Source organism: Macaca thibetana, chromosome 17, assembly GCF_024542745.1.
Source record: "Macaca thibetana thibetana isolate TM-01 chromosome 17, ASM2454274v1, whole genome shotgun sequence".
Taxonomy (NCBI): domain Eukaryota; kingdom Metazoa; phylum Chordata; class Mammalia; order Primates; family Cercopithecidae; genus Macaca; species Macaca thibetana.
This window is the reverse complement of record NC_065594.1, coordinates 42,127,727-42,136,666: the sequence shown is the minus strand read 5'-3', so window position 1 is coordinate 42,136,666 and position 8,940 is coordinate 42,127,727. Positions and strand designations below refer to the sequence as shown.

At 33.9% G+C, this 8,940-nt stretch overlaps 1 long non-coding RNA gene across 1 annotated transcript; it reads right to left on the bottom strand.

Moving 5' to 3' along the window:
- Nucleotides 1-3,680: 3,680 nt before the first annotated feature.
- On the bottom strand, nt 3,681-7,030 carry LOC126940558 (uncharacterized). The gene is made up of 3 exons (XR_007720799.1): nt 6,817-7,030; nt 5,571-5,708; nt 3,681-4,500 (listed from the first exon to the last, which is right to left on the bottom strand). It is a non-coding gene; the product is annotated as an uncharacterized LOC126940558 (long non-coding RNA).
- Nucleotides 7,031-8,940: the final 1,910 nt, after the last annotated feature.

Below are 8,940 nucleotides of genomic sequence, written 5' to 3'. Positions count from 1 at the left end.
AAAGAATGATACTAGATCTCTGTCTTGCAACATATAAAAAGCTATCTCAGAAAAAATCACCTCAAAATGTGTTAAAGACTTAAATGCAAGACATGAAATCCTAAAACTAATTTAAAAAACAGTGTAAACACTTCAGGACATTGGTCTGAGCAAAGATTTTATGGCTAAGACCTCAAAGATTCAGGCAATAACAACAAACATAAATAAATGAACTATATTAAACTAAATAGCTTCTGAACAGCAAGGAAAACAACAGAATGATGAAACAACCTGTAGAATTGGAGAAAATACTTGCAAACTCTTAATCCAACAAGAGACTAGTATCCAGAATATACAAAGAACTCAAACAAGTGAAGAGCACACAAACAACCCACACATAATCCCACTAAAAAGTGGCTACAAACCTGAATAGCCATCACTAAAAAGAAGATTTACAAGTGACCAACAGGTATATTTAAAAATGCTCAATATTGTTAATTATCAGGGAAATGTAAATCAAAGCCACAATTACTGCACCCCAGTATTATTAAAAAAAAAAAAAAACCCAAATTACTGCACCCTACTATTATCAAAAAAACAAAAACAAAAAAAATTACAAATGCTGAGGAGGACAGAGAGAAAAGGGCGCCCATACACTGTTGGTGGAAATGTTAATTATTACTGCCATTAAGAAAACAGTTTGACGGTTTTTCAGGGAACTAAATATAGAATTACTAACAATCCAGTAATTCCACTACTGGGTATTTATCCAAAGATATGGAAATCAGTATATCAAAAAAATAACTGCACCCCCATATTTATTTCAGCACTACTAATAATAGCCAAGCTATGGAATCAACCTGTTTTTGAATGAATGAATGAATGAATGAATAGCAAAATGTGATATACCTACACAATAAAATACTATGTAGCCATAAAAAGAATAAAATTCTGTCATTTGCAACAAAATAAATTGAGCCGGAGGACATTATTTTAAGTGAAATGAGCCAGGCACAGATAAATACATAATACTTGTGGTCACTCACAGTTGGGAATTAAAAAAAAAAAAAAATCTATTGAGGCTACTGAATAGAATCGTGGTTACCAGAAGTGGGGAAGGATAGTAGGGAGAAGGGGTTAAAAAGGGATTGTTAAATGGGTACAATATGGAGTAAGTTCTAGTGTTCAATAGCATAGTAGGTAACTACAGTTGATAACGATTTATTCTTTTTCCAAAATAACTAGAAAAGATTCCAAATGTTCTCAACACAAAAAATGATAAATGTTGAAGGTGGTAGTATTCCTGTATCATTTATTGTTTTGTTTCAGACACTGACTAAGATTACAAGAGTAAAACCAAATCAGTTTATTTTTTTCTTGTCGTAATAGTATTTGCATTAATTTATTTTTCAAACCATTTCATGAAATGTTTTTCAATTTAATAAACTGTTTTTTCCTTACATGTTTTCTCTCTATACACACAAATGATGTAAATGTTAGTTAGCTTGATCGTGATCATCATTTCACAAGATGTATGTATATAAAAAACACTGTGTGGTATTCCATGAATATACAAAATTTTTATTTGTCAATTGTACCTCAGTAAAATAAAAAGAGATATCAAACTCAAAATGATCATATTTTTGCAGTGTTTTCTAGTAACATTATGTTAAAGATCATTATATAATTAAATCTATTCAATATAAAATATTTTGAAGCATATATGTTGTGTAGGAAAAAAGTTCGTGTTCAGATGGTTAATGAAAATATACATTTTTAATATTTCCAAAATTTAAAAATTTAAATTCCACTTACGTTTTTCTACTTCACAATTCATTTGTAATATTCTTTATAAACGGTAGTAGTAAACATTAAACAAGTTCCTTGTTAAGCAATTTACACATGAACACTCATTTAATTCTCACAATAAGCAATGAGATAGGTACTTATATTTAATCCCCATTTTGTAGATGAGAAAAAAAAGACGTAGAAATGTCACCTAACTTGCTGATATTCGCACAGCTAACAGTAGCAGAGCAAGGATAAAACACTCAGGCTGTCTCCAGAGTTCATGGTGTTTACATTTACACCATTACTTATTGATGGATTACAAATAACTACTCTTGAGGTTGTTCTCATACTAGCACAAAATCCTGGTTTAAAATTCATTTGGAAAATCCTTGTAACTTGGGAATTTTTTTTCATATTTAGTAAAAATCTTTCGTTCTGAAAAATTCACTATGAAATACACACACGAGAAAATCAACAATGCACAAAAAGTCTAAAAAAAAATTAGTTCTATACTCCTGAATTTGTGCCTTTACTTATTTATTTTAGTATGTATCTTCTAATTGTTCAAGAAAAAAAATCAGGATTTTTAATCCTTATGCATTCACTGATTTGGAAAATGTAAAGTGACTGGCTTGGAAAATTATTTAAAATGTCAAGTACTTTATGTTTTATGGATTTTCTCAGTGATTTTTCCAGGAGTGTATTCATACATAATTATAAACTTTCAAATGTTGACAATATACTAGATCTTTACATTAAAATATCACTCATAATATATGCAATGGGATTGAGGAGTGGTGAAAATTGATCAGGGGAGTAGAATTGTGCAATATCTTCTCCTAAACAAATAAAAATAAAATTATATTAAAAATATATGTATTGTAGATCTCTATTTCAACAAAAGTAGTTTTATGAACCACTTTTTCTTAGTGTAAGTTATGTTTGTGTTTTTCTGTTCTTTAAAATGACACGTTATTCCTTTAGTCCTTAGCTTACAAAACTTTTAAAATTTTCATGGGGATATACCTTCGATAAAAAATCAGAACCATCAAATAACCCCATCTTCCACTTTATACTAAGCAGTTTGAAGAGGGAACACTATTTTCAGAAAAGCTGTTATCTTTTTTGCTTGGTGATTGTTACTATATTTAAGAGCAACTAAAGAGGAAAGAGTGAATATTATACTCATTAAAATAACAGCTCAATATATAGGTCAGCCTGTGATTGATTATATGATGAAAATACCGTAAATTCTCATTGAATGCCATCAACTGATTCATGGAAACTGAAACTTAAAGCGAACTTAGGTGTGACACAAGCAATTTTACCATAGGTTAATTGATATAAGACTTAAGTGTGTACATCATATTTCTGATCACAAAAGCATCACCAAACTTTTAAATAAAGACTCAAAATGCTTCTATTTTTAAATATGAAAAAAATGAGAGCTACAAATACATTTAAGGTAGAGTAATAAAAACAACTATTTATTCAATTTCTGACAAATCAGCAAGTGATAGCAGTCATGGTGGTGGTAGGTTAAATCAAGAAACACATGTTTGCAAAGCAAAAGTTTTAAGGAGCACACAGTTCAAAAACAAACAATCACAAATATGGCAGGCTCACTGAGCACTTTCATACCACATGATTTATTGTTATGCATTTGGATGACTATTGTGTACCTTATAAATTTTTATTTTATAATCAGTCATATCCATTCATTTTTCTTTTTTTATTATACTTTAAGTTATGGGGTACATGTGCAGAATGTACAGGTTTATTACATAGGTATACACGTGCCATGGTGGTTTGCTGCACCCATCAACCTGCCATCTATGTTAGCTATTTCTCCTAGTGCTATCCCTCCCCCTACCCCCCACCCCCAACAGGCCCCAGTATGCAAGGTTCGCCTCCCTATGTCCAAGTGTTCTCATTGTTCAATTCCCCACTTATGATGGGTGAGAACATGTGGTGTTTTGGTTTTCTGTTTCTGTATTAGTTTGCTGAGAATGATGGTTTCCAGCTTCATCCATGTCCCTGCAAAGGACATGAACTCATCCGTTTTTATGGTTGTCCTTTCATTTTTCAACCCACTTATTACAGCTCAGGGTCTCAGGTGTCTGGACCATATTCTTGAATTTCGGAGGCAAGACCAGAACCCACCCTAGACAGGAGGCCATGCTGCCCCAGAGTGCACTCACACACACACATACCCCACACTCACTCAGACTGGGACAGTTTAGATATGTCAGTTCATGTAATGTGCACATCTTTGGTGTGTGGGAGGAACCAGAACACCCACCCAGTCATGGGGAGAGCATTCAAGCTCCACATAGACAGTGTTCCCAGCCGCGAATCAATTTCCTTTTTCTCATCAACCTTACAACAAAATGACCTTGAATGAAATATTACTATTTGAGAACCTGGTGTATGTTATTTTGAAATAGCAAAGGATAGTGTTTTCAAACTTAATGTAAATAGCATCATCAGCTTAAAGATTGTTCGATCTTAACAACGCATTACAAAAATCATTCTTTAAATTCATCCATGCTATGGAAGACAGTTCATTGTAAATATGTCATTTCCAGAGTGTGCAGATTTAAATATGCATTAATGGTATTACAATGATGTGTCTCAGACATCAAATGAATTAACTTTGACAGATTGTAATTGGCAAAACTGACACCTTTGTTGCAAGCAGATCTTCTGGCTTCATTCATTAGTAAAGTCCTTCAGCAAATATAAAATGTCTTAAATTTAGTTAAATCATCTTTTACTTTAGTTAATTACCTTTTAATAATCTATTGTATTTTGAAATAAAGAATAAACAGTAAAAATAGTAACAACAATAGCTATTTTTGACACATTTAGGTTCTGATTATGAAAATATGACTTCTTTTCTTTCTATAAATTTGATACAATCTCACTACTACACTGTAAAAATGTTTTAAAATGCTAATATTGGCTAAATGCAGTTACTCACATCTGTAATTCCAGTACTTTGGGAGACTAAGATTGGAGCATTGCCTGAGTCTAGGAGTTAGAGGCTGCAATGAACAATGATTGTACCATTATACTTCGGCCTGAGCAACAGAGTGAGACCCTGTCTCTAAAAAAATGATGATGATAATAAATCACGAATATTGAATCAGAAGTGAATAATCTTTTCATAATTTTTGAATTCTAGAACTGAAAACAAATATATAGTAATTAAAAATGTATTGATATTTATAATTTCATCTCAATTAAAATGACAAAAAAGCACACTTAGGTAATATTATTAAACTAAATGTATTTAGATTGTGTTATTTAGCACTATTATTATTTCTATTGCTAAGTCAGTATCAGTCAAGACAGTCCTAGAAACTAAATAGTAATGATATTTTAAAATCATACAAAATCTTCATCTGCAATACCAACTCAGGAAGATTCATCTGGCTAGTCTTTGGCACTCTCAGTTATATATATATAAAATAGATATTCATATTCACTGTGCAATATATATAATATATATTATAATTGTATATATTATATATTATAGTTGTATATAATATATATTATATTGCACAGTAAATGCTAAGCTCAATACATGACAGTTCAAAAATGCTTGCTGAGGTCAGGCACAGTGGCTCACACCTGCAATCTCAGTACTTAGGGAGATGAAGGCCAGTGGATTACTTGAGTCCAGGAGTTTGAGGCTGGTGCCTGGCCAACATGGTGCAACCTCGTCTCTACTAAACACAAAACAAAACACACACACATACACACACACAAATTAACCAGGTGTGGTGACTACATACCTGTAATTCTAGTTCCTCAGGAGGCTGAGGAACGAGAATAACTTGAGAGAAATGAGAATCACTTGAACCTGGGAGGTGGAGGATGCAATGAGCCAAGATGGGGCCAATGCGCTTCAGTCTAGGTGATGGAGTGAGACCCTGTCTCAAAAACAAAAACAAAAACAAAAACAAAAGCTCGCTGTACTGATGTTTTAAAGACAAACTCAGCCATACGTAACCTTAATAAGTATATAAAGTATAAAACCTCAGTGATCATACATCTCAAGAATTGTGAATAGTGCTGGATTAGTGGAAATGGTGCTGCTTATGTTTTGCAAGTATGCCTCACTGCAATACAGACTGCAATTCTGGTAAAAGAAAATTATGCTATTCTCTTATATTTCTAAATAGATAGAGAACAATATAATGGCTTCATGCTTTCCAGAAAGGTTTGGTAAAATCAAATCCTATCTTTCATGGCTAAATTTGTAAGAAAAGATACAGTCATAGATATACTATCTTTTCTTAAGGAAGATTTATGAAGTTCATAATGTTATAATGTTTAGTTGAAATATGTATATTTAATTCTTAATTTATTTTAAATTTTTGATACAGATTATTTTGATATGATCATGTGGCAGCAGTGAAGAGGAGGCAACTGATACGAAATTGAGAGATAAGCATAAATATAATTTAGTAAAAATAGTAGGTCTTAGTAAGCAAACTATCCGGTGCTTAATTTTTACTCCAAAAATTGCTACCTATATGAATTTCAGCAATTTGTTTCAATATCTATGAGAATAACAAAATTGGAATCATATATATGTTGGTGTTTTGGAAGGGAGATAAAGAAGTTACATGTATATACACGTAGCTGTTGAGTACTTGCTTTCCCTTCATAGGGCGTGTGATAAGCGTGTGGCTCCCTTCTTCCTTGCCCTGCTGCTCAAACCTCTAGAGGAGTATACAGACAGGCAGGCTGGGGGGGCTCCGACTCCACAGCAGTGTCTAGAGGTGAATGTTTACAGCTGAAATCGCAGTGGACATGTGTTACAGGATGCTCTTTTAGTTTTGTGGTCTATAGACAGCTTGTGTTAACCAGCTCAATTAGACCCTCTACCTTGTCATAAGGACAGAGGCCTTTCTGTATCTTGGGGTTCTTGCCTTGGTGTATCAGAAGACTCGGCTCACACGGGAGAATGAGAGTAACCGAGCCCAACCACCCCCCACCCCACCCTGCCAATGCCCCGGCCAAACTCCACCTCACCCCATCAGTTGATGGCCTTCCAGCATGCTGGCGTCTGTCTGTGTGATCTTCCCCTAGCACACTCCCCACATCTTCTGCCTCCCTCCCACTGTCCAGCAGCTTCTTTCTCTGCCTTGCTAGGGTCTCAGGGTTTTTATATGCCCAGTATAGGGGCGTGGCTGGCCAGGGTAGTCTTGGAAAATGCTACAGTTGGGCAGGAAGGCAGAAGTGCCTGTCCTCACCTAGGTCCGTAGGGGTGGAGCCCTAGCCAGGGACCACTCCCTCTACACGGTGCTTCCCTTCCCTCTCCCATATCATTTAAAGGGACCTCGCTCTTCCTTTCCCAGAAATTCCGTATCATATCCAGGGAAATGGTAAAGTCCTGGTTTACCTAATTGGAGATGCCAATAGAAGGCATTAGTAGTTCGTCTATCAAGTACTCTCATAGCTCAAGTCACCAATTTTGTTAGAAAACCATAAATATCCATAATGCCCATTAAACAAAACTCACTGGCACACAGTCTTTTTCTTTTCTTGTATAAGCCTGACTTGCCTTTGCTTTTGAAAGGCGACAGTCACAAATGGCTGAAAATCTGATTAACATTTAAGTAAATCTGACCTGCATTTCTATCTAACTGCCATATGTGTATTATTCTCCGTCAGTTATTTCTGAAAGTTTTACCGATCTGCCTGCCTGAGTCTCTCCACTAAAGTCACAGAAATAGGCAGCTTGAGTAGACACTTTATCTACACTTAAGCCCTACTCCTGAGCCTCTTTTTGTGACAATAAAGTGATTTTGCTTTCATGGCCAAATCTGGTTTTGTCCACGTATGCTTTATATATATGTAGATTGATGATTAGATAGATAGATAGATAGATAGATAGATAGATAGATAGATAGAATCTGGCATTTATTGCCCAGTTGATGGCAATGAAGATAGTAAGCTGGTTTTAATCATCTGACCATCCGGTCTCTGTCAGGAGGACTGGGAGAGGGAACAAATTTTCCATAATAAGCCAATCAATTCAGAATCTAGTTTCTTTATGGTTTCATCAATTTTCTTTGTCTTTCCTGTTTTGAAGATTCCTAGAATTGACTTATTTATTATTAAGCTACTGGGTTACAAGATAATGGTTAAGTTGGGCTTTTAGCCTTTGTCAGTTCTGAGTTTGGGAATTTTTTATATCATTTCCTGAAACATTATTCTGACAATTGATATAATGCTTTTGGAAATTATTCAATCATAAAAATTTATCCATGTTACAAGGGTATGTTATCCTTGTAACTTATCCATACTGTAAAAATATCTAATTTAAATTAGAAAAAGATTATTAAAAAATTTAAGAAACTGAATTTTGTAAACTTAAAAGAAAGAAACTTAATTATTTGTGTAACAAGTGTATAAGTGAGACTAGGTCTCTGTTGGAATAAGAAAAGCAGTAGAATAAAAAGGATTATTTCTGCTTTGACATTTTTTAAACAGCTTTATTGAAGTATAACCAATATACCATGCAATTCACCTAGTTAGACTTTTCAAGTCAACAACTGTTGGTGTACTTAGAAAATTGTGCATCCATCACCACAATCACGTTTAGAACATTTTAATTACTCCCAGAAGAAACTTCACACCCCTTAGCTCTTATCTCCAATTCCCCTATCCTTCTAGTTCTAGGCAACCACTAAAGCACTTTCTGTTTTTACAGATTTGTCTATTCTGCATATTACATATAAATGGAATTATAAAATATATGGCCCTTGGTGACTGTATTCTGATATGTAGCATAATATTTTCAAGGTTTATCCATTTTGTAGCATTTATTTTTATTGTCAAACATTATATCAATATAACACATTTTATTTATTCATTCATCAATTAACGTATGTTTTGGTTGTTTCCACATCTTGGCTGTTATAAATAAGGCTATTATAAACATGAATGTAAAAGTTTTTTCATGGTCATGTGTTTTCATTTCTTTGGGGTATAAACCTAGGAGTGGAATTACTGGATCATACGGTAACTGGGTTTAAACATATGTGGAAATGCCAAACTGTTTTCCAAGTGTCTGTATCACTTTACGTGTCCCCAGCAGCATATGAAGATTCCAGTTTCTTCACATCCTTGCCAGCTCATGTCATTATCTGT